Source organism: Pongo abelii, chromosome 17 (genome assembly GCF_028885655.2).
Source record: "Pongo abelii isolate AG06213 chromosome 17, NHGRI_mPonAbe1-v2.0_pri, whole genome shotgun sequence".
Lineage (NCBI taxonomy): Eukaryota > Metazoa > Chordata > Mammalia > Primates > Hominidae > Pongo > Pongo abelii.
The window spans coordinates 31,693,184-31,714,965 of record NC_072002.2 but is presented as its reverse complement, the minus strand read 5'-3'; the positions used below and the strand labels follow the sequence as shown (position 1 = coordinate 31,714,965).

General features: G+C 42.2%; 1 protein-coding gene and 1 pseudogene across 1 annotated transcript in view; both read right to left on the bottom strand.

Moving 5' to 3' along the window:
• Nucleotides 1–21,782, bottom strand: part of LOC129051704 (uncharacterized) — a 43,369-nt gene that overhangs the window by 14,003 nt on the left and 7,584 nt on the right. The gene's annotated exons all lie outside the window — the stretch shown is intronic.
• LOC112130012 (small nucleolar RNA U13) lies at nt 3,316–3,406 on the bottom strand (annotated as a pseudogene).

The window sequence follows — 21,782 nt, the reverse complement described above, 5'->3', positions numbered from 1 at the left end:
AGAGACGGGGTTTCACCATATTGGCCAGGCTAGTCTCAAACTCCTGACCTCAAATGATCTGCCTGCCTCAGCCTCCCAAAGTGCTGGGATTACAGGAATGAACCACCGCACCCAGCCCAAAGGCTATATTTCTTACACTCCTTAGCAGGTGAGTTTGACTGTGTGACTTGGTTCTAGTCAATGGGATGTGAGGAGAAATTATATACAGTCATGTACCTCATAACATTTTGGTCAAAGACAGACTATGTATATGATGGTGGTCCCATAAGATTATAAGGGAGCTGAAAAATTCCTGTTGCCTTGTGACGTCAAAGCTGTCCTAACTTTGTGGTGCAACACATTATTCACATGTTTGTGGTGAAGCTGATGCTGGTGTAAACAAATCTACTGTATTTGATGGTACTAGCACTTGATAATAAATGACTAAGTTACCTGTTTCTGAGTTTACTATACTATGTATGTACATATATACATATATATGTATGTATATATGTATATATATATACTTTTTGTTTTGAGACGGAGTTTGCATCTTGTTGCCCCAGGCTGGAGTGCAATGGCGTGATCTCGGCTTACCGCAACCTCCACCTCCCAGGTTCAGGTGATTCTCCTGCCTCAGCCTCCCGAGTAGCTGGGATTACAGGCATGCGCTACTAAACCCAGCTAATTTTGTATTTTTAGTAGAGACAGGGTTTCTCCATATTGGCCAGGCTGGTCTCGAACTCCCGACCTCGGGTGATCCGCCCGTCTCGGCCTCTAAAGTGTTGGGATTACAGGCGTGAGCCACTGCGCCCGTCTATACTATATTTTTAATTGTTATTTTAGAGTGTACTCTTTCTGTTTATTAAAAAAAAATTAACTGTAAAGCAACCTCTGGCAGGTCCTTCAAGAGGTACTGCAAAAGACAGCATTGTCACCATAGAAGTTGAACACTCCGTAAGTGTTACTGCCCCAAAGACCTCTCAGTGGGAAAGATATAAAGGTGAAAGACAGTGATATTGGCAGGGCACAGTGGCTCACGCCTGTAATCCCAGCACTTTTCGACACCGAGGTGAGCAGATCACTTGTAGTCAGGAGTTCGAGACTAGCCTGGCCAACATGGTGAAACCCCGTCTCTACTAAAAATACAAAAATTAATTGGGCATGGAGGTGGTCACCTGTAATCCTAGCTACTCAGGAGACTGAGGGAGGAGAATCGCTTGAACCTGGGAGGCGGAGATTGCAGTGAGCAGAGATAGTGCCACTGCACTCCAGCCTGGGCGACAGAGCGAGGTACCGTCAAAAAAAAAAAAACAAAAAGAAAGACAGTGATGTTGATGATCCTGACCCCGTGTAGGCCTAGGCTAATGTGTGTGTTTGTGTTTCAGTTTTTAACAAAAAGTTTAAAAGTAAAAAAAAAAAAATTTTGATAGAAAAAGATTATAGAATATGGACATGAAGAAAATACATTTCCATGGAGCTGTACAGTGTACTTGTTTTTAGGCTTAGTGTTGTGACAAAAGTCAAAAAGTTTTTAAAAATTTAAAACTTTATAAAGTAAAAAAAGTTATGGTAAGGTAAAGTTAATTTATTATTGAAGAAAGAAATTTTAAAAAATAAAGTGTAGCCAAAGTGTGTATCATTTATAAAGTCTATAATAGTGTACAGTAATATTTTGTAGGCCTTCCCATTCACTCACCACTCACTCACCGACTCAGAGAAAGCAACATTCAGTCCTGCAGGCTCCATTCATGTTAAGTACCCTATATAAGTGTGCCTTTTTTAGTCTTTTTTTTTTTTTTTCGAGACAGAGTCTGGCTCTGTCTCCCAGGCCGGAGAGCAGTGGAGCAATCTCGGCTCACTGCAAGCTCCGCCTCCCAAGTTCACGCCATTCTCCTGCCTCAACCTCCCGAGTAGCTGGGACTACAGGCGCCCGCCACCACACCTAGCTAATTTTTTGTATTTTAGTAGAGACGGAGTTTCACCATGTTATCCAGGATGGTCTCTGTCTCCTGACCTCATGATCCGCCTGCCTCGGCCTCCCAAAATGCTGGGATTATAGGCGTGAGCCACCGCGCCCAGCCTTTTTTTGTCTTTTATGCCATATTTTTACTATACATTTTCTAGGTTTAGATAGATCAATACTTACCATTGTGTTGCAATAACCTACAGTACTCATATGGTTACATCACTCCTAGTAGCATAGGAGCAATAGGCCATACTATATGCCTAATGCATGTAGACAGCTCTAAGTTTGTCTAAGTACATGCCTGAAGACACATTTCTCAGAATGTCTCCCTGCCGTTGATGCATAACTGTATATCACATATTGTACTATTGAAAAAACAGGCATGGCTGGGCGTGGTGGCTCAGGCCTCTAATCCCAGCACTTTTGGGAAGCCGTGGCAGGAGGGTACCTTGAGCCCAGAGTTCTCAACCAGCCTGGGCAACATAGTGAGACCCTGTCTCTACAAAAAAAAGTTTTAAGGCTGAGCGCAGTGGCTCATGCTTGTAATCCCAGCACTTTGGGAGGCCGGGGCGGGCAGATCACGAGGTCAGGACATCGAGACCATCCTGGCTAACACGGTGAAACCCTGTCTCTACTAAAAAAAATACAAAAAATTAGCCAGGCTTGGTGGCAGGCACCTGTGGTCCCAGCTACTCAGGAGCTACTGAGGCAGAAGAATGGGGTGAACCCAGGAGGCGGAGCTTGCAGTGAGCCGAGATCGCGCCACTGCACTCCAGCCTGCACGACAGAGCGAGACTCCCATCTCAAAAAAAAAGAGTTTTAAAAATCAGCCGGGTGTGGTGGTGCACACTTGCAATCCCAGCTACTCGGGAGACTGAGGCAGGAGGATCAATAGAGCCCAGGAGGTCAAGTCTGTAGTGAGCTATGATCACACCACTGCACTCCAGCCTGGGTGACAGAGCAGTGCTCTATCTCAAAAACAACAAAACAAAAAAAGGCACACCTGCCCTAGTTTCTTCCTCTCTTTCCAGTGGCCTAAAGGTTGAGAGGTAGAGAGAACTAAAGCAGCTATCTTAAACTAAAGAGGGCAGCCACAATGGAGTGACAATACAGAAGGGGTCTGCGTCACCAACATTGTGGAGCGTCCGCAGCCCTGGAGTGCTTATGTTCACACTGTGACACAGAGACAAGTCAAATTCTTTCACGCTTATTTGGGTCTATGTGAGAGCAACTCAAGCTGCGACCTAATTAATGTAGGTTTATGATGAAGTACATATCTCATTGTATTGTAGCTATTTCTCTAATTATGATTATTTTGTTATAAGTAATCATCAGTAATAATATCAGCAAAGTAATTTTTTTTTTAATGTCAGATGGGTAATGTGCCAAGATTTGAGGGAGGCATATCTCACATGAGAGTGTGAAAACACAATCATCATGTTATTAACTACAAAGGATCACATGCAGTTAAGTTTTTACTGTAATCCAAGGGTGGGAAGTTCAGCCACACCTTGCAGGATCTGAAACAGGAAATAGAGAAGCCATCAGTAACTGAGGTCATTCTCATATCAGCTTCTGCAAACCAGATTTCTCTCCTGTGATATTGTGAAATACAACTTGGTCTTCTACCCTTTTCCTGGCAAGCAACTTCTAAAATCCTTGGAATCTCCTTGTGTGCTAATGAGTTGACCTTTGGGTGGGTGGGTGGGGGCTACTGGATAGCCCCAGGATAGTGGTTGCCACATGATTAGAGGGTAGGAACTTTCAGCCCCACCCCCAGCCTCAGGGAGGAGAGAGTAGCTGAAGTTTGAGTTGTTCACCAATGGCCAATGATGTAATCAATCATGCCTACTTAACGACCCCTCCATAAAACCCCCAAAGGATAGAGGTTGGAGAGCTTCTGAGTTGCTTAACACTTGGAGGTGTTGGGAGGGTGATTTGCCTGGAGCGGGCACGGAAGCTCTGCACCCCTTCCCCATACCTTGCCCTATGCATCTCTTCCATCTGGCTGTTCATCTGTATCCTTTCTAATAAACAGGTAAACACAAGTGTTTCCCAAAGGTCTGTGAGCTGCTCTAGCAAATTAATCAAACCTGTGGAAGGGGCATGGGAACCCTGATGTGTAGCCAGTTGGTCAGAAGTATTGGTGACAACCTACGACTTGTGATGTCTGAAGTGGGGCAGTCTTGTGGGACTAAACTCTCAACCCGTGAGGTTTGATGCTACTTTCAGGTAGATGGTGTCAGAATTGAACTGAATTCTAGAGGATGAAACTGCCTTTGCAAAATTATGACAGCAAGAGATATGTGACATGGCTAACTCCATCTTGCTTCTATCCTCACAGACTGGCTGTTCTTGCTCATACCTGGGCATAGGCCAAGCTAACCACGGGAGAAATTTCATTTATAGTTTATGTGATGATGGCCCTTTCCAAAAACTAAACTACCCTTGTAAAACTGATGAACAGCATGAAGTTAGGAGGATGAGAGGGGCCTAAATTCTACTAAGATGTGGGTGTAGTTAAATAATTACCAGCCATTATTCCGAAAGTCACAAGATTTGCAACTTCTCCAATTAATCCTATAAATAACATCACTATTGTAGAACCTAAGATTTGGCCTTTTGGGATGTCTTTTCAGGCTTTTGCATTTCTAAGTACTGGATGGCCCCACCCAGACCAGTGACTCCTCTGGTGGGCCCCACCCAGAAGCCAACTCAGCGTACAAGGACTGTTTTCCACACCCCTATTATTGCATCCCCAGCCAATCCGCATGGCCCCTTCGCTAGCCTCCTGCCTACCAAACTATCTTTGAAAAACCCCTAACCTCCAGGCATTCTGGGATATTGATTTGGGTGATAACTGTCTCCTGCATAGTGCCAGCATCATGTCAACTGAACTCTTTCTTGACTGCAATGCCGTGGGCTCAGTGGATTGGGTCTGTGCAGGAAGAACCCATCAGGCAGTTACAAGGACATCCAACTGGTGTGTGCTGGAGCATCTGTTGCAGAGTTGATTGCTTGCTTGGTGTGTGAGGAAACCCACACCCTCCCCCTGCCCTGCCCTGCCCTGCCCTGCCCCCGCCCCATATTTGGTCACAGCAGCATCCTATGTTGTGAGAGTATAGTAGGAGAAAGTGTTTTTACATATATCCTTTTCTCTATTTTGTTTGGTATATGGCCATGTATAAGTGAGCAGTCCGCAGCTTTGAATTTCCTAAGACACACTAAGACCTTAACCCTAATCTTAGACCCAATTCTGGCTAGGGTCCTTTTTTTTTTTTTTTTTTTTTTTTGAAACAGGGTCTTGCTCTGTTGCCCAGGCTGGAATGCAGTGACACAATCTTGGCTCACTGCAACGTCCTCCTCCTGGGCTCAAGCAATTCCCACACTTCAGCCTCACAAGTTGCTGGGACTACAGATGCACACCACCACACCTGGCTGATTTTTGTGTTTTGTATAGAGACAGGGTTTCACTGTGTTGTCTAGGCTGGTCTCAAACTCCTGACCTCCAGCGATCCGCCTGCCTCTACCTCCCAAAGTGCTGGGATTTTACAGGCATGAGCCACTGCCCCTGGCCCAGCTAGGGTCCGTTTATTCAGTCAACCTATAGACTGATAATGGAGAATGTTCTCAGAAAAGACTGGTGTTAGCTGTGCAGATAACTTATGGGCCTAATATATGTCTGTCTTCCATATTGTATTTTGTTTGCTAAGACTATGGAAAAAGAAGCAGAATTCCCATTCATTGCTAGTGGAAATGCAAATTGGTACAACCTTTGTGAAGTAGAATTTGGCAATATCTAACAAAGCCACACATGTTTATTTTTGACGTAAGAATCACACTTTTAGGAAGTTGTTCTGAGGATACAGCTTCGATAATATGAAAATACACGTGAACAAGATTGTTCTTTGCGGCGCTATTTAGAATTGCAGTCCAAATGCCAAACGTGACAAAGTAATTAAACCATGGTACATCCAAGCAGTGGGGTACTATGCAACAGTAAAAAAATTAATAAGGGTGATCTCTATAAACTGATATGGAGTGATTTCCAGAGTATATTCTCCCTTTTTTTTTTTCTTTTTTCTTGAGATGGAGCCTCACTTTGTTGCCCAGGCTGGAGTGCAGAGGCACAATTTCGGGACACTGCAACCTCCACCCCACCAGATTCAAGCGATTCTCCTGCCTCAGCCTCCCGAGTAGCTGGGACTACAGGTGTGCGCCACCACACCTGGCTAATTTTTGTATTTTTAGTAGAGATGGGATTTCCCAGGTTGGCTAGGCTGGTCTCCAACTCTTGACCTCAAGTGATCCGCCTGCCTCAGCCTCCCAGAGTGCTAGGATTACAGGCGTGAGCCACTGTGCCTGAGCCAGAATATATTCTTTTTTTTTTTTTTGAGACGGAGTTTCCCTCTGTCACCCAGGCTGGAGTGCAGTGACGGGCTCTCAGCTTACTGCAACCTCCACCTCCGGGGTTCAAGCAATTCTCCTGCCTCAGTCACCCGAGTAACTGGGATTACAGGCAACTGCCACCACACCTGGCTAAGTTTTATATTTTTAGTGGAGACAGGGTTTCGACATGTTGGCCAGGATGGTCTCGAACTCTTGACTGGAGGTGATCTGCCTGCCTGGGCCTCCCAAAGTGATGGGATTATAGGCGTGAACCACCACACCCGGCCTCAGAATATATTTTTAAGTGAGAAAAAGGAAAATGCCAAAAACAATCTATGGCTGGCATTCTCAAAACGTGGTGCCCACACCCCTGGGGGTACCTGAGGCACTTTCAGGTGGCCCATGAGGTTAAAACTATTTTCCAAATAATGCATAGTTTGCCTTTTTCACTGTGCTGACATTTGCATTGTTGATGTGGAACAGATGCACATAAAACTGCCAGCCCTTCACAAATCAAGGCCATGGCAAACTCTCTCCACTGCCACACACTCTGGGGGCTGCGGGGAGGGAGAGACAGTTTTACTTGAGAATTTCCTTGATGAAGCAGTAAAAATTGGTAATTTTTTCAAAACTTGACCCTGAGTTCACATCTTTTTACTATTCTGTGTGACCAAATGGGAGGTTCACAAGAGCACTTCCGATGTGGATGGCGTATGATGGTGATCTTGTGGAACAGTGTTTCTGCAGTTGTTTGAGTTGCAAGATGAGGTAGCCATTTTTTCATGAACATTATTTTTAATTTTTTAATTAAAAAATTTTTTTTTATTTTTAAAAATTATTTTGGCCGGGTATGGTGGCGGCTCATGCCTGTAATCCCAGCATTTTAGGAGGCCGCGGCAGGCAGATCATGAGGTCAGGAGATCGAGACCATCCTGGCCAACATAGCAAAACCCGGTCTCCACTAAAATACAAAAAGATTATACAGGCATGGTGGCACGCACCTGTAGTCCCAGCTATTCAGGAGGCTGAGGCAGGAGAATCACTTGAATTCGGGAGGTGGAGGTTGCAGTGAGCCAAAATCGTACCACTGCACTCCACTTTGGGCGACAGAGCAAGACTTCATCTCAAAAAAAAAAAAATGTTATTTTATAGGTCGGACGCGGTGACTCATGCCTGAGATCCTAGCACTTTGGAAGGCCGAGGTGGGTGGATTGCCTGAGTTCAGGAGTTCGAGACCAGCCTGGGTAACACAGTGAAATCCTGTCTCTACTAAAATACAAAAAAAAAAAAAAAATTAGCCAGGCATGGCGGCGTGCCCCTGTAGTCCCAGCTACTCAGGAGGCTGAAGCAGGAGAATTGCTTGAACCCAGGAGGCGGAAGTTAGAGTGAGCCGAGATCGCGCCACTGCACTCCAGCCTGGGTGACAGAGCAAGACTCCGTCTCCAAAAAAAAAAAAAAAAAAATTATTTTATAGAGACGGGCCTTGCTCTGTTGCCCAGTGTAGAGTGTAGTGGTAGGATCATAGCTCACTGCAGCCTCAAACTTCTGGGCTCAATCAATTCTCGTGCCTCAGCCTCCTGAGTATTTGAGACTACAGGCATGTGCCACCAGGCCCAGCTAATTTTGTAATTTTTTTTTTTTGTAGAGACTGGAGTCTCGCTTTGTTTGCCCAGGCTGGTCTTGAACTTCTTGCTCAAACAATCCTCCCAAAGCACTGGAATTACAGGCATGAGCCACCATGCCCAGCCTGTGGAACACCATTTCAAGGTGAAACCGGAAAGGCAAACTACTGCTAGTTGGACATGGGATTTCACAGTTTTCTTCTCAACTATGAGTGAAGTAAGCCTAACATTTCAAGCAAAAAAAAATCGATAGTAAATGTTGCTAATGTAAAAATTCAAAAATTAAATTTAAATTTAATTTGGAAAATCTCTCATCTACTACCATGGGCTTTACAGAATCAACAGAGTCAGAGAAGATAGTAAATGAAGTAACTTCTTTTATGTACAATGAAATGTGTCAACATTTGGAAGATGTGTATACTTCAGTGAACCATTATTTTCCAAGTGACGAAAACATGATGTTACAAAATCACGCATGGTTAAAAAACACAATCAAAGTACAAGATAGGGCAATGCATTTTAATGTTAACAGCACAAAAAAGTTTGTGAATGTGATTTCAGAATCCACATTGCAACTAACTTCTGAGAAACAATCACTATTGTGTTTTAGTGTTGTCAAAGAGGAACAAACGCAGTTACGTGAAAAGGCTGAGGCTGGGCACAGTGGCTCGTGCCTGTAATCCCAACACTTTGGGAGGCCAAGGTGGGTGGATCACCTGAGGTCAGGAGTTGGAGACCAGCCTAGCCAACATGGCAAAACCCCTTCTCTACTAAAAATACAAAAAATTAGCCAGGCATGGTGGTGGGCACCTGTAATCCCAGATACTTGGGAAGCTGAGGCAGGAGAATTGCTTGAAATTGGGAGGCAGAGGTTGCACTGACCTGAGATCGCGCCATTGCACTCCAGCTGGGTGACAGAGTAAGACTCTGTCTCAACAAAAGAGAAAAGACTGTGAAAATACTCGTCCTTTTTCCAACTACATATCTGTTTGATGCCAAGTTTTCTTTAGATGCTTTTACCAAAACAACGTATTTCAAGAGATTACTGGAGGAATCAGCTATGAGAATCCAACTGTCTTCTATTAAACCAGGCATTAAAGAGATTTGCAGAAATATAAAACAATGCTATCCTTTCTATATTTTTGTTTGATAAAATGGAGTTTTTATTCATAAAAATATGAAATGTTACTTATATTTACATGTCATGAATTTATATTATTATTTTACATGTATTTAATAAATATATATCTTTGCAATTTCTCAATTTTGGCTTAGTTTTGTTTTGTTTTTTCTTTTTTTGAGACGAAGTCTTACTCTGTCACCCAGTCTGGAGTGCAGTGGTGCCATCTTAGTTCACTGCAGCCTCCACCTGACACAGGCTCAAGCAATCCTCCCACCTCAGCCCCCCGAGTAGCTGGGACTACAGGCCCATGCCACCACCCCCGGCTAATTTTTTTTTTTTTTGGTAGAAATAGGGTCTCGCTATGTTGCCCAGGCTGTTATCAAACTTCTGAGCTCAACTTATCCTCCTGCCTCAGCCTCCCAAAATGCTGGGATTATAGGCACGAGCCACTGCACCTGGCTAGTTTTAGTGTCTAATGCGGTAAATATAATAGATATAGTCCACATAAACAAAAGCTTTTTGGCTCTTCAGTAGCTTTTAATAGGGTGAAGAGGTCCTGAGCCTAAAACAATCTGAGACTTACTACTTATTTTATAATAACAAATATACACATGTCTGTATGATCTGAAATGACTGATTCCAGGGCCGGGGCAGGGAGAATACGATATGAACCTGGAACATTTTGTTATGCCAGAAAATAAAAAACCCTGAAGGAGTGATGGAGGCAAGTCAAAAGGATAAGGCACCCAATTTGAGGAGCTCCCACTGGCCAAATCCAAGATAATCTGAGCACTGAAATAATAGGAGGCCGGGCGTGGTAGCTCGCACCTTTAATCTCAGCACTTTGGGAGGCTGAGGCAAGCGGATAACCTGAGGTCAGGAGTTCAAGACCAGCCTGGCCAACATAGTGAAACTCCGTCTCTAGTAAAAATATAAGAATTAGTCGGGTGTAGTGGTGGGTGCCGGTAATCCCAACTATTCATGAGGCTAAGGCTTGAACCCGGAGGTGGAGGTTGTAGTGAGCCGAGATTGTGCCATTGCACTCCAGCCTGGGCAACAGGAGCGAGACTCTGTCTCAAAAAAAATAAAAACTAAAACTAAAACTAAAATAAAATAATTAAATGATAAATAAATAATAGTAATGGATTTTTAACCTAGTGAATAAAATAGGGCTCCACAAATCCATACTGATACAAATAAGCAAACAAACAAATGGAGAAGGAAAAGCTTTTCCATAGAGTAGAAAACCAACAAATAAATGTAGAAGAAACGATGGATGGTAAAACTAAAGGGTAAAAGTTTGAGGAATAGGACATCTATCTTGTTTCAAAATAAGGAGAAATAATAACTTTATTATTATTTCAGATGGAGAGGCCCGGCCGACACCACCTTAACCAAGTCATCAAAGTTAATCAACAAAGTTAACATTACCAGTAAGGGGACAAGCCCACATTAAAATCACGTGCCACCTAATAAATGTACTAAGGGCCGGGTGCTGTGGCTCACGCCTGTAATCCCAGCTCTTTGGGAGGCCAAGGCAGGCAGATCATGAGGTCAAGAGATCGAGACTATCCTGGCCAACCTGGTGAAACCCCATCTCTACTAAATCCTGAGTAGTCCCAGCTACTCGGGAGGCTGAGGCAGGAGAATGGCTTGAACCCAGGAGGCAGAGATTACAGTGAGCCGAGATTGTGTCATTGCACTCCAACCTGGGCAACAGAACAAAACTCTGTCAAAAAAAAAAAAAAGCACTAAGAAGGCTAAGGAAGGCATAATATCAATTTTGTGATATATCTGTCAAAAATGCACAGCCTCAATCTAATCATGAGGAAACATGGGACTGCCAAAGTGAGGGATGTGCTATAAAATAACAGGACTTTACTCTCAAAAATGACAAGGTCGTGAATGACAAATACAGACCATTCTACATTAAAGGAGACTAAAGAGATATGCTTACTCAATACAATACGTGATCCTAGATTGGATCTTAGTCTGAAAATTTTTGCTTTCTTATGAAGGACATTATTTGACAACAAAAGGTATGAATATGGTCAGTATACTAGGTAATAGCATTATATCAATGTTCATTTCCTAATTTTGATAATTGTATTGTAATACATTCTCTTATGTATAAGAGAATGTCCTTGTTCTCAGGAAGTACACACTGAAGTATTTAGGGCACAAAGGGCAACATATCTGCAATTTACTCTCAAATGATTCAGGAATAAAAGACATATATGGGAAATGATTATATGTAGTGTGTGCACCTGTGTTTGTCTATGTGGAAAATAATGGATCAAATCTGGGGAATCTGGATGGTGAAGTGGTGAAGAGTATATGAGATTTCTTTATACCATTCTTAAGACGTTTCTTTTTTTGTTTATTTGTTTGTTTTTTTTTGAGGTGGAGTTTCCCACTTGTTTCCCAGGCTGGAGTGCAATGGTGCGATCTCGGCTCACCACAACCTCCGTCTCCTGGGTTCAAGCAATTCTCCTGCCTCAGCCTCCCGAGTAGCTGGGATTACAGGCATGTACCACCAAGCCTGGCTAATTTTGTATTTTTAGTAGAGACGGGGTTTCTCCATGTTGGTCAGGCTGGTCTCGAACTCCCGACCTCAGGTCATCCGCCAGGCTTGGCCTCCCAAAGTGCTGGGATTACTGGCGTGAGCCACTGCGCCCAGCCTTCTTTTTTTTTTTTTTCTTTTGAGACTGATTCTGATTCTCACTGTGTCACCCAGGCTTGAGTGCAGTGGGGCAATCTCAGCTCACTGCAGCCTCCACCTCCTGGGCTCAAGCACTCCTTTCGCTTCAGCCTCCCAAGTAGCTAGGATTACAGGCACATGCCACCACCCTGGGCTGATTTTTGTATTTTTGGTAGAGACGGGATTTCCCCATGTTGGCCAGGCTGGTCTCCAACTCCTGGCCCTACGTGATCTGCCTGCCTTGGCCTCCCAAAGTGCTAGGATTACAGGCATCAGCCATCACGCCCGGCCCTTATAAATTTTCTATAAGGCTAAAATCACTTTAAGATTAAAAATTACAAGACAAAAGTAAATGCGAAAGTAATACAATTCTGATATATTCTATAACATGGCCGCAGGTTGAAGACACTATGCTAAGTGAAATAAGCCAGATACAGAAGGACAAATATTGAGATTCTACTTTTATGAAGAACCTAGAATAGTCAAATTCATGGAAGTTAAGACGGAAAGCCTCCATTTTAGAATGAACTAGAATACAGAAGAGAAGTTACTAGGGACTGTGGGGAGGAGAGAACGATGACTTAGTGTTTAATGGGTAAAGAGGTTATTTTTTATTTTAGAGACAGGGTCTCGCTCCATCACCCAGTCTGGAGTGCTTTGGTGTAATAATAGCTCAATTTAACCTTGAAGAGTTTCAGTTTTGTCAGATGAAAAGAGTTCTGAAAATGGATAGTCATGATGGTTGCACAGCCAAGTGAATATACTTAATGCCACTGAACTGTACACTTAAAAATGGTCAAAATGGTATATTTTATGTTATGTATATTATACCACATATACAAAAAAAGTAAATGAAGGTTGACAGTCCCAGGTTTATACTTTACCTACAATATCAGCACGTCTTCCCCAGAACTGATTACAAAATGCAGTTTCATTCTATAAAAACATTTAAGGAACAGCCTCCTTCCCTACCAGAGATCTTGTACCATCTTGCCAATCGAAGTGAGAAACAGCTCATTTAAATAATAGTTATGGGCCAGGTGCGCTGGCTCACGCCTATAATCCTAGCACTTTGGGAAGCTGAGGCAGGTGGAGCACTTGAAGTCAGAAGTTTGAGACCAACCTGGCCAACATGGTGAAACCACATCTCTACTAAAAATACAAAAATTAGCTGGGCCTTGGGCCGGGCGTGGTGGCTTACGCCTGTAATCTCAGCTCATTGGGAGGCCAAGATGGGTGGATCACCTGAGGTCAGGAGTTCGAGACCAGCCTGACCAACATGTAGAAACCCCGTCTCGGCCAGGCACGGTGGCTCACGCCTGTAATCCCAGCACTTTGGGAAGCCAAGGCGGGCGGATCACAAGGTCAGGAGATCAAGACCATCCTGGTGAACATGGTGAAACCCCATCTCTACTAAAAATTTAAGAAAAAAATTAGCCAGGCGTGGTGGCGGGCGCCTGTAGTCCCAGCTACTCGGGAGGCTGAGGCAGGAGAATGGTGTGAACCTGGGAGACAGAGCTTGCAGTGAGCCGAGATCGTGCCACTGTACTCCAGCCTGGGAGACAGAACGAGACTCCGCCTCAAAAAAAAAAAAAAGAAACCCCGTCTCTACTAAAAATACAAAATTGCACCACTGCACTCCAGTCTGGGCGACAGAGTGAGACTGTCTCAAAAAACAAAAATAAATAAATAAATATAGTTATGAGCAGGCTCAGGAGGTAAACACTACAGTAATTAGACAACAGCAAAGACTTCATGATAACACTTCCCAAGCATGCTTGGTGACCCGTGACCCTCAGGAACCAAGCATTTTGCAAGTTCTGCCCTTTCACACCCTTTGACCTCTGCAGTGTGAACAGGAAAAATAAAGCAAAGTAAAACAGCTGACTTATACAGTCTTAATTCTGGCATGGACCTGGCCTGAAGTGGGTTCACTTATCATTAAGGTTACTCATTGCTTTTTTACAGTGTAAGCAATGGTAACGTGTCTTTTATGCTTTAAGTGTCTGTAGTAATTTGCCTGTAAGCATCAAATACCAAGGCACAGTCAATCTTGCCTTATTTTTAAAAACTTAAAGTACCAAGTGAAAAACTCATTTCCATTTTCAAAGGCACAGTGAAATTTCAGGCCTTTAATCTTTTAAAACCCTATTTTTTTTTTTGAGACGGAGTCTTGCTCTGTTGCCCAGGCTGGAGTGCAGTGGTGTGATCTCGGCTCACTGCAGCCTCTGCCTCCCGGGTTCAAGCGATTCTCCTTCCTGCCTCAGCCTCCCGAGTAGCTGGGACTACAGGTGCATGCTGCCACGCCTGGCTAATTTTTTGTATTTTAGTAGAGACAGGGATTCACCGTTGTTGCCCAGGCTGGTCTTGAACTCCTGAGCTCAGGCAATCCGTCCGCCTCAGCCTCCCAAAGTGCTAGGATTACAGGCATGAGCCACCGTGTCCGGCCTTAAAACCGTATTAACCAGACTCTGTCTCTAATTGATTCCGGAGAAAATTGCAAACTTCATCTTCCTCAACTGTTGCCACATAGTCATCATTTCTTATAGAATAAGGCACTGATCCCATCTCAATCTAGTAACTTGATCTCAGTGTGTCTTTTGAGGTTTCCCTTTTGCTATTCCTTCTGTAGCTGTCAAGTTAGACTCCCAAACTTTAGAATAAATCCCCAATAATTGCTGGGCCACAAAGTGTACGCATTTTCAAAACTTTGCATATGCATTGATGAGTTGCTGTCTCACTAGCTGTGAATAAAAGGCCTCCTTTTCCCCAAACTAGTTGGTAAGGGTTTGGGATAAAGGAGGACTAAATATATATGTATATATATTTAGGGACAAGATCTCACTTTGTCACCCAGCCTGGAGTGCAGTGGCATGATCATAGTTCATAGCAGCCTCGAACTCCTGGGCTCAAGCGACCTTCCCGTCTCTGCCTCCTGAGTTTCTGGGATTACAGGCGTGAGCCAGTGCACCTGGCCTTCCTTCAATTTTTGAAGTTCCCAAGCTACTCATTTTTTCTCTTCCTCTGAACGCCTGAGCACATTCCTCTATTATTATTTGTTTACTTATTTTCACACCAGCCAGGTTAATACTTCACACATAGTGAGCCCTCAGGAATATTTGTCAATATTTGTCAAGTGAGAATATCACTATTTCAGCAACTTTTTTTTATTAACTTAAAAAATAATGCCTATTGCTTTTTATGATGATAAAAGTAAGACAGTACCAGCTAATTGCGGAAAACTTGCAAAAGACCGAAAACAGTGAAGAACCATAACCCCACAACTTGGGCATAAGATTTATTTACATTTTGGCGACAAACAGTCAAACTTTATCCAACAGATGAAGGTGAATCCCAGAAGAGAGGCATGAAATTTTAATTTGTGTTTTGCTTTGTTTCTGTGAACATTCAAATAATGTCTGGAGTGGATGGACATAGGTTAGAGTGTAAATCTAGAGGCCCCCAGATTAAATAAAAGAAGCCCTGAATGTAGCCGGGCATGGTGGCTCATGCCTGTAATTCCAGCACTTTGGGAGGCCAAGGCAGATGGATCACCTGAGGTCAGGAGTTCGAGACCAGCCTGGCCAACATGGTGAAAGCCCATCACTACTAAAAATACAAAAATTAGCTGGGCGTGGTGTCGCACTCCTGTAGTCCCAGCTACCCAGGAGGCTGAGGCAGGAGAGTCTCTTGAACCCGGGAAGTGGAGGTTCCAGGGAGCCAAGATCGTGCCACTGCACTCCAGCCTGGGAGGTAGAGGGAGACTCAAAAAAAGAGGGCTGGGTTTGGTGGCTCACACCTGTAATTCCAGCACTCTGGGAGGCCGAGGTGGGTGGATCATTCCAGGTCAGGAATTCAAGACCAGCCTGGCCAACATGGTGAAAATCCATCTCTACTAAAAATACAAAAATTAGCCAGGCTTGGTGGCTCATGCCTGTAATCCCAGCTACTCGGGAGGCTGAGGCACGAGAATGGCTTGACCCCGGGAGGCAGAAGTTGCAGTGAGCCGAGATTGCACCACTGCACTCCAGCCTGGGTAACAGCGAAAGACTCCATCTCAAAAATAATAATAATAATAAAAAAAAAACCCTCAATTTTATTTACCCAGAAAAAAAGAGTGCCAACTCTTTTTGCACATCCTCCAAACCTTCTCAACTGTATTTTTCAAGAACAATTGATAGTTGACATGACTTCTCTGTGTGTGGAGGTGTATGAGCATGGGGGATCTGCATTCTTATCCTGCAGATAATCAATAAGGAAGGAGTGTAAAAGTCCCATTCCAGTATACGTTTTCTTGTTTCTAGCTTAGGCCACCTGTTACCAGATAAGGATTTCCTAGCAGTAAATTAATTAAACCTTTACCTATCTTAAAGTCCAACAATACATAATTTATGTTATTTTTTTCCTGGACTAAAATTTATTTTGCATTTTCAATGATCACCATTTGCAAAATAATAAGTGATGTATTTTGGGAGTGGGTGAGGGAGAAATGGGAACAGAAAGTGTACATTGAAGTTATATTAGAGAGAAAGCTTTTTTCTAAACAGCAATTTTAGTATGAAAAACAGAGGTTATTTGTTAATTGTATTTCAAAGCTACATGGAAGGGCTTATATTTCTGGCTGGGGGTGATTCAAAGAAATGCTTCTTGGAAACTCAGCAAAATGATGACAGAAGACAAAGCACATATGGTTATAGAATCACTAATCCCCTTGGAAAATGCACTTTGTGATCAGACAAGAAGTGACAAGTGGCCAGGCACGGTGGCTCATGCCTGTAATCCCAGCACTTTGGGAGGCCGAGGCAGGCGGATCACCTGAGGTCGGGAGTTCGAGACCAGCCTGGCCAACATGGTGAAATCCCATCTCTACTAAAAATACAAAAATTAGCCAGGTGTGGTGGTGTATGCTTGTAATCCCAGCCACTTGGGAGACTGAGGCAGGAGAATCGCTTGAACCCGGGAGGCAGAGGTTGCAGTGAGCCGAGATCACGCCATTGCACTCCAACCTGGGTGACAAGAGCGAAAGTCCGTCTCAAAAAAAAAAAGTGACAAGTGACTAATCAAATAGAAGTTAGTGTAGGTTGTTGTTGTATTTTTTTCCATAAAGAAGCTGATAGAATCAAAATATCATTTTATTAGTTGAAAGCAAAGTGAACCTAAATCAAGCAATCTAGACCCTGCTTTTGAAAAAGTTGGTTTAGTTTTTAAAACCAAATGGGATTCTCGTGAAGCAAAAAATATTTAGTCACAAATTACAGATGTGCGACTTGCAGTGAAGGGTCATGTGTACAAGAGTTATGAGAGATGGGAGAAGAGAGAGGAGGTGAGGGAGGGAGGACAAGCATTCAGATAAGTTACCTGAAATTCTCCTACTTTTTCCAAACCTAAAGGTCAGAATGTTATGTTTTAAAACTTTGTAATATGGCTGTTTGTGTTTCTATGTCACCATCTGGCTGTGCTGGCTAAAAACAGCTCCATGTTGGATGTATCAAGTCCTTTTAGACTTCACTCCCCCATCTTCCATTCCCATCATTTCATACACACACACACACACACACACACACGAGAAGGAAATCATTAGCCATTACTTTTTCTAAAAATTAATTTTGTCTAGTCAATAAAGTAAAACAATGTTCCTGGAGATCTCAAAGTGAGATTCTGATTTGGTGAACATGTTTCCTGAACCAAAAAAATCAAGGCGCGTAGTCTGACCGGTGCAAACAGAAGTGGAAATAAATATTTGAGAGTAGGACTATCCAAAAGAGAAGTTTTCCCTCTGTGATTGGTCTAAAATAAGCTAGTAGAACTAAAAGCATTAAAGTTCCATCTAAAAATAAAATGGAATTGTTCTCTCTGACAAGAAGAAATTGTATAAACATAGGAATATAAATAGCTAGAAAGAAAAAGACAATAGAGCATAATTCTGGGACTACTTGGCCCCATTAGTAAACAAATCATTTAGACCGAGGAATAAGGAGTTACTGATCAGGCAAGCCGGATCATTCACTATGAGAGCTTATCCAGAAGACGTATGATGTCTGGAATTTGCTCTAAAGTAATATAGGTGAAGAGAAAGTGTGTAAGGGAGAAGGCGACACTAGATGGGTCATGAATTGATCATTGTTGAAGCTGGGTGATGGTTCTTTGGGGATTTATTACACTAGGATCTTCTCACTATTGGATATATTTAAAATTTTCCATAATCAAAAGTAAAAAAAGCAAAACAAACAAAAACACTCTGGACACAACAGAGTCCTTGTTTCTGAAGTCACCTCACTGTTTTAATTTTTTTTTTTTTTTTTTTTTGGAGACGGAGTCTTGCTCTATTGCCCAGGCTGGAGTGCAGTGGCAGATCTCGGCTCACTGCAACCTCCTCCTGGGTTCAAGCGATTCTCCTGCCTCAGCCACCCGATTAGCTGGGATTACTGGCATGCGCCACCATGCTTGGCTAATTTTGTATTTTTAGTAGAGACGGGGTTTCTCCATTTTGGTCCAGCTGGACTTGAACTCCCAACCTCAGGTGATTCGCCTGCCTCAGCCTCCCAAAACGCTAGGATTACAGGCATGAGCCATCGTGCCCAGCTCTAAAGAATTTTTTTAAATAAAATTTATTCAGGACTAGTAGACGTGTGTGAATTGTTGCCTCTCTCAGGGAAAGGAGAAAAGAAAAATATGGATGGGGCCAGGTGTGGCACCTCATGCCTGTAATCCCAGCACTTGGGGAAGCTGAGGTGGGCAGATCAATTGAGCCCAGGAGTTCAAGACCAGACTGGGCAACGTAGTGAAATCCGGTCTCTAAAAAAAAATACAAAAATCAGCCAGGTGTTGTGGTGGGCGTCTTTGGTCCCAGCTATTAGGGAGGCTGAGGTGAGAGAATCACCTGAGCCCGGGAGGCGGATGTTGCAGTGAGCCAAGACCGAACCACTGCACTCCAGCCTGGGCAACAGAGGAAGACACTGTCTCAAAAAAAAAAAAAAAAAGTACTGATTTAGACATTTATTTCACCCTTGAAGAGGAGCTCTACTAATCTACTCTGTAACCCCGCACTTTGGGAGGCTGAGGAGAGCAGATCACTTGAGGTCAGACGTTCGAGACCAGGCTGGCCAACATGGCAAAACCCGGTCTCTACTAAAAATACAAAAATTAGCCAAGCATGGTGGTGCATGCCTGTATTCCTCATTACTTGGGAGGCTGAGGCAGAAGAATCGCTTGAACCTGGGAGGCAGAGGTTGCAAGTGAGCCGATATCGTGCCACTGCACTCCAACCTGGGTGACAGAGCAAGACTCTTTCTCCAAAAAAAAAAAAAAAAAAAAAAAATTACCTGCATTAGGATTAACATTTCCAATTTTGCAGATTTGGTCATCCAAATCCAAAGCCATTTGGGTTGGTAAATGGTTTGACAGTATTTGTTCTTATTTCTTGTAAAAGGCAATGAATAATTGGCTCCCAGAGTGTCATTAGGGGTTATTCACATTTGCTGATGATTAACCACCAATGGCTCATGGACTCCAGATACAGACTTCAACTTACCACTTTCTACCCCGATTAGAAAGGCCTTCCCCAATCTAAACACAACTGTGTCCCATTTCAGATCCCTGCTCAGGTTTTTATACAAGATTTGTGAAAAATCTCCTTTAACACAAATGAGAACCAAACGTAAATGTCCAATAATTGGGCATTGGTACATAAATTATATCCATAGTTACAATGGACTATTATTTAGTTGTTAAAAATGGACGTAGGCTCCCCAAGTCAGTCTAAGATTGGGCTGGTGTCTTCCTCTCCACACTTATATCACTCTAAAGGTAGTAACTGTTAATCTTTCTACACTTATCATTCCAGAAAAATACAGGCATACAAAAATTCTATGCAAAAGGGATAATATTGTAGAGTTCTATACCTTGCTTTTAAATAAAACAACTTAACATCTATTAATAATCTTTCCATATCAATTCAATCTGATTTACTTTATTGTTGTAATGACAGAAAAACAAAGTTTTCATGTCCCCCCCTCCATGTTTTTTGGTTATCTGGATTCCTTTTTAGGTAAAACATGAATCTACAGGCTGTCCAACTTTTTAAACACAGAGTTTTTCTTTCCTATGGTTTGTATAAGCTCTTCATGAATTAAGTCAATTGGGCTTATGCCTGAATGTGCTACGACTATTTTTCCAAGTTTCTTAGCTTTTGAAAATTTTATACAATTTTTCCTTAAACATAAATTCTTTCTAAGAAACAAAGTACTTATAAACATTTATATCTCTTATCATTTCTTGATTTTGTGCTCTGATTAGAAAGGCCTTCCCCACTCCAAGATCATATATTTACTCATGCCTTCTTCTAGAAGTGTGTGTTTCACCCTTGGCACTACTGACATTTTGAACAGGAGAATTCTTGTTGTGGGGGCTGTGGTGTGTGTGGTAGAATGTTGAGCAGCATCCCTGGTCTCTATCCACTAGATGCCAGTAGCAACACCTCCTCTCCAGCTGCAGTCACCAAACGTGTCTCCCGACATTGTCAAATGTTCCCTGGAAGGAAAAATTGCCACACACACACACACCCTGCTTTGAGAACCACTATTCTAGAATATACATAGGTGCATTTTAAATTACTTTTACATTTCATTCAGATGAATTGTACTTAGGTTAAGGAAGTGAAATGGAGATTTAGCTTTATTTTTTTAACCAAAGGTAGTCAATTATCCCAATTCAATTTATCTCTGATTTGAAAAGCCACCTTTGCCAAAATCTAAATCCCCATTATATTCTAATCTGCCTCCTTATTGTTTCCTCTTTATTATTTCTCCAGCATAAAACTTTTACATTTAAATTATAGACTTCAAAATATGCTTTAATATTTGGAAGGTTTTCCCAGTGTTCCCCTATACCAGCTCTTCTCTTTCAGAATTTCCCCAGCTGCTGTGAGGTTTTAATTTCAATGAACTGTGACATTGTTTCATCAATTAAAAAGAAAAAGAAAGCCCTGTTGGTATTTTAATGAAAATCACTTTGAATTTAAAGACTGATTTGGGGAGAATAAACATCTTTATGTAACTTTCACTATTGGATCTTGCTAGAAAGAATAAGTTGTCTTTTATTTTACTTGTCTTCCTTTATGTCTCTCAGTAGGGTTTCAAAGTTTTCTTTATAAAACTTGCACAAACTTCTGTCAGTTTTATTCCTAGATATTTCATCATTTTATTGCTATTATAAATGGCTACTCTAGAGCTTTGGGAAGAAGTAACTGTGATAAATGGAAACGTGGATGAATTAACCCTTTAATGGAAAGAAAAGGAATAAGTTAAAAACTGGTACAGTATTCTGAAGGTCTTTTATAGTATAAATATAGTACTTAGTCCAATTATTTTTTTAAAACAAATGGGGACACATTGCCTTCTTGCATTTATAATATTAGTTCACTGCTTTTTGCTCTGTCAGATGAGCTTTTAAGCTAATACAAAAACAGGCTGTCTCTTACTTATCATTTTAAAAAGAAAAGAAAAAATATTTAAAAATCAATGCAATAGAAAATTTGGCAAAAGTTATGAACAGGATTGTGCAGTGGCTCAACTTGTAATCCAAGCACTTTGGGAGACTGAGACGGGGAGGATGCCTTGAAACCAAGGAGTTCAAGACCAGCCTGGGCAACATAGTGAGACTGCATCTCTACTTTTATTAAATAAATAAAAAATCTTTTAAAAATAGTGTTACGAATAAGCAAGAAGAAGAAATAAAAATGACTAATACATACACAAAAATGGGCTCACCCTCTCAAAGAAATGTGAACAATAAAAACATTTCGTTCCATTTACTTAGCTGGGAGATAGACAAATAGGAAATTGATTGATAATATTCAGCATTAGTGAGGGCACAAAGAAAGAGATCTCACATAACTTTGGTGAGATTTTAAATAGGTAAGATCATTTGGAGGCAATTTGGCAATATCTATTAAAATTCTGAATGAAACACATTTTGATGCAGCTATTCCACCTCCCAGAA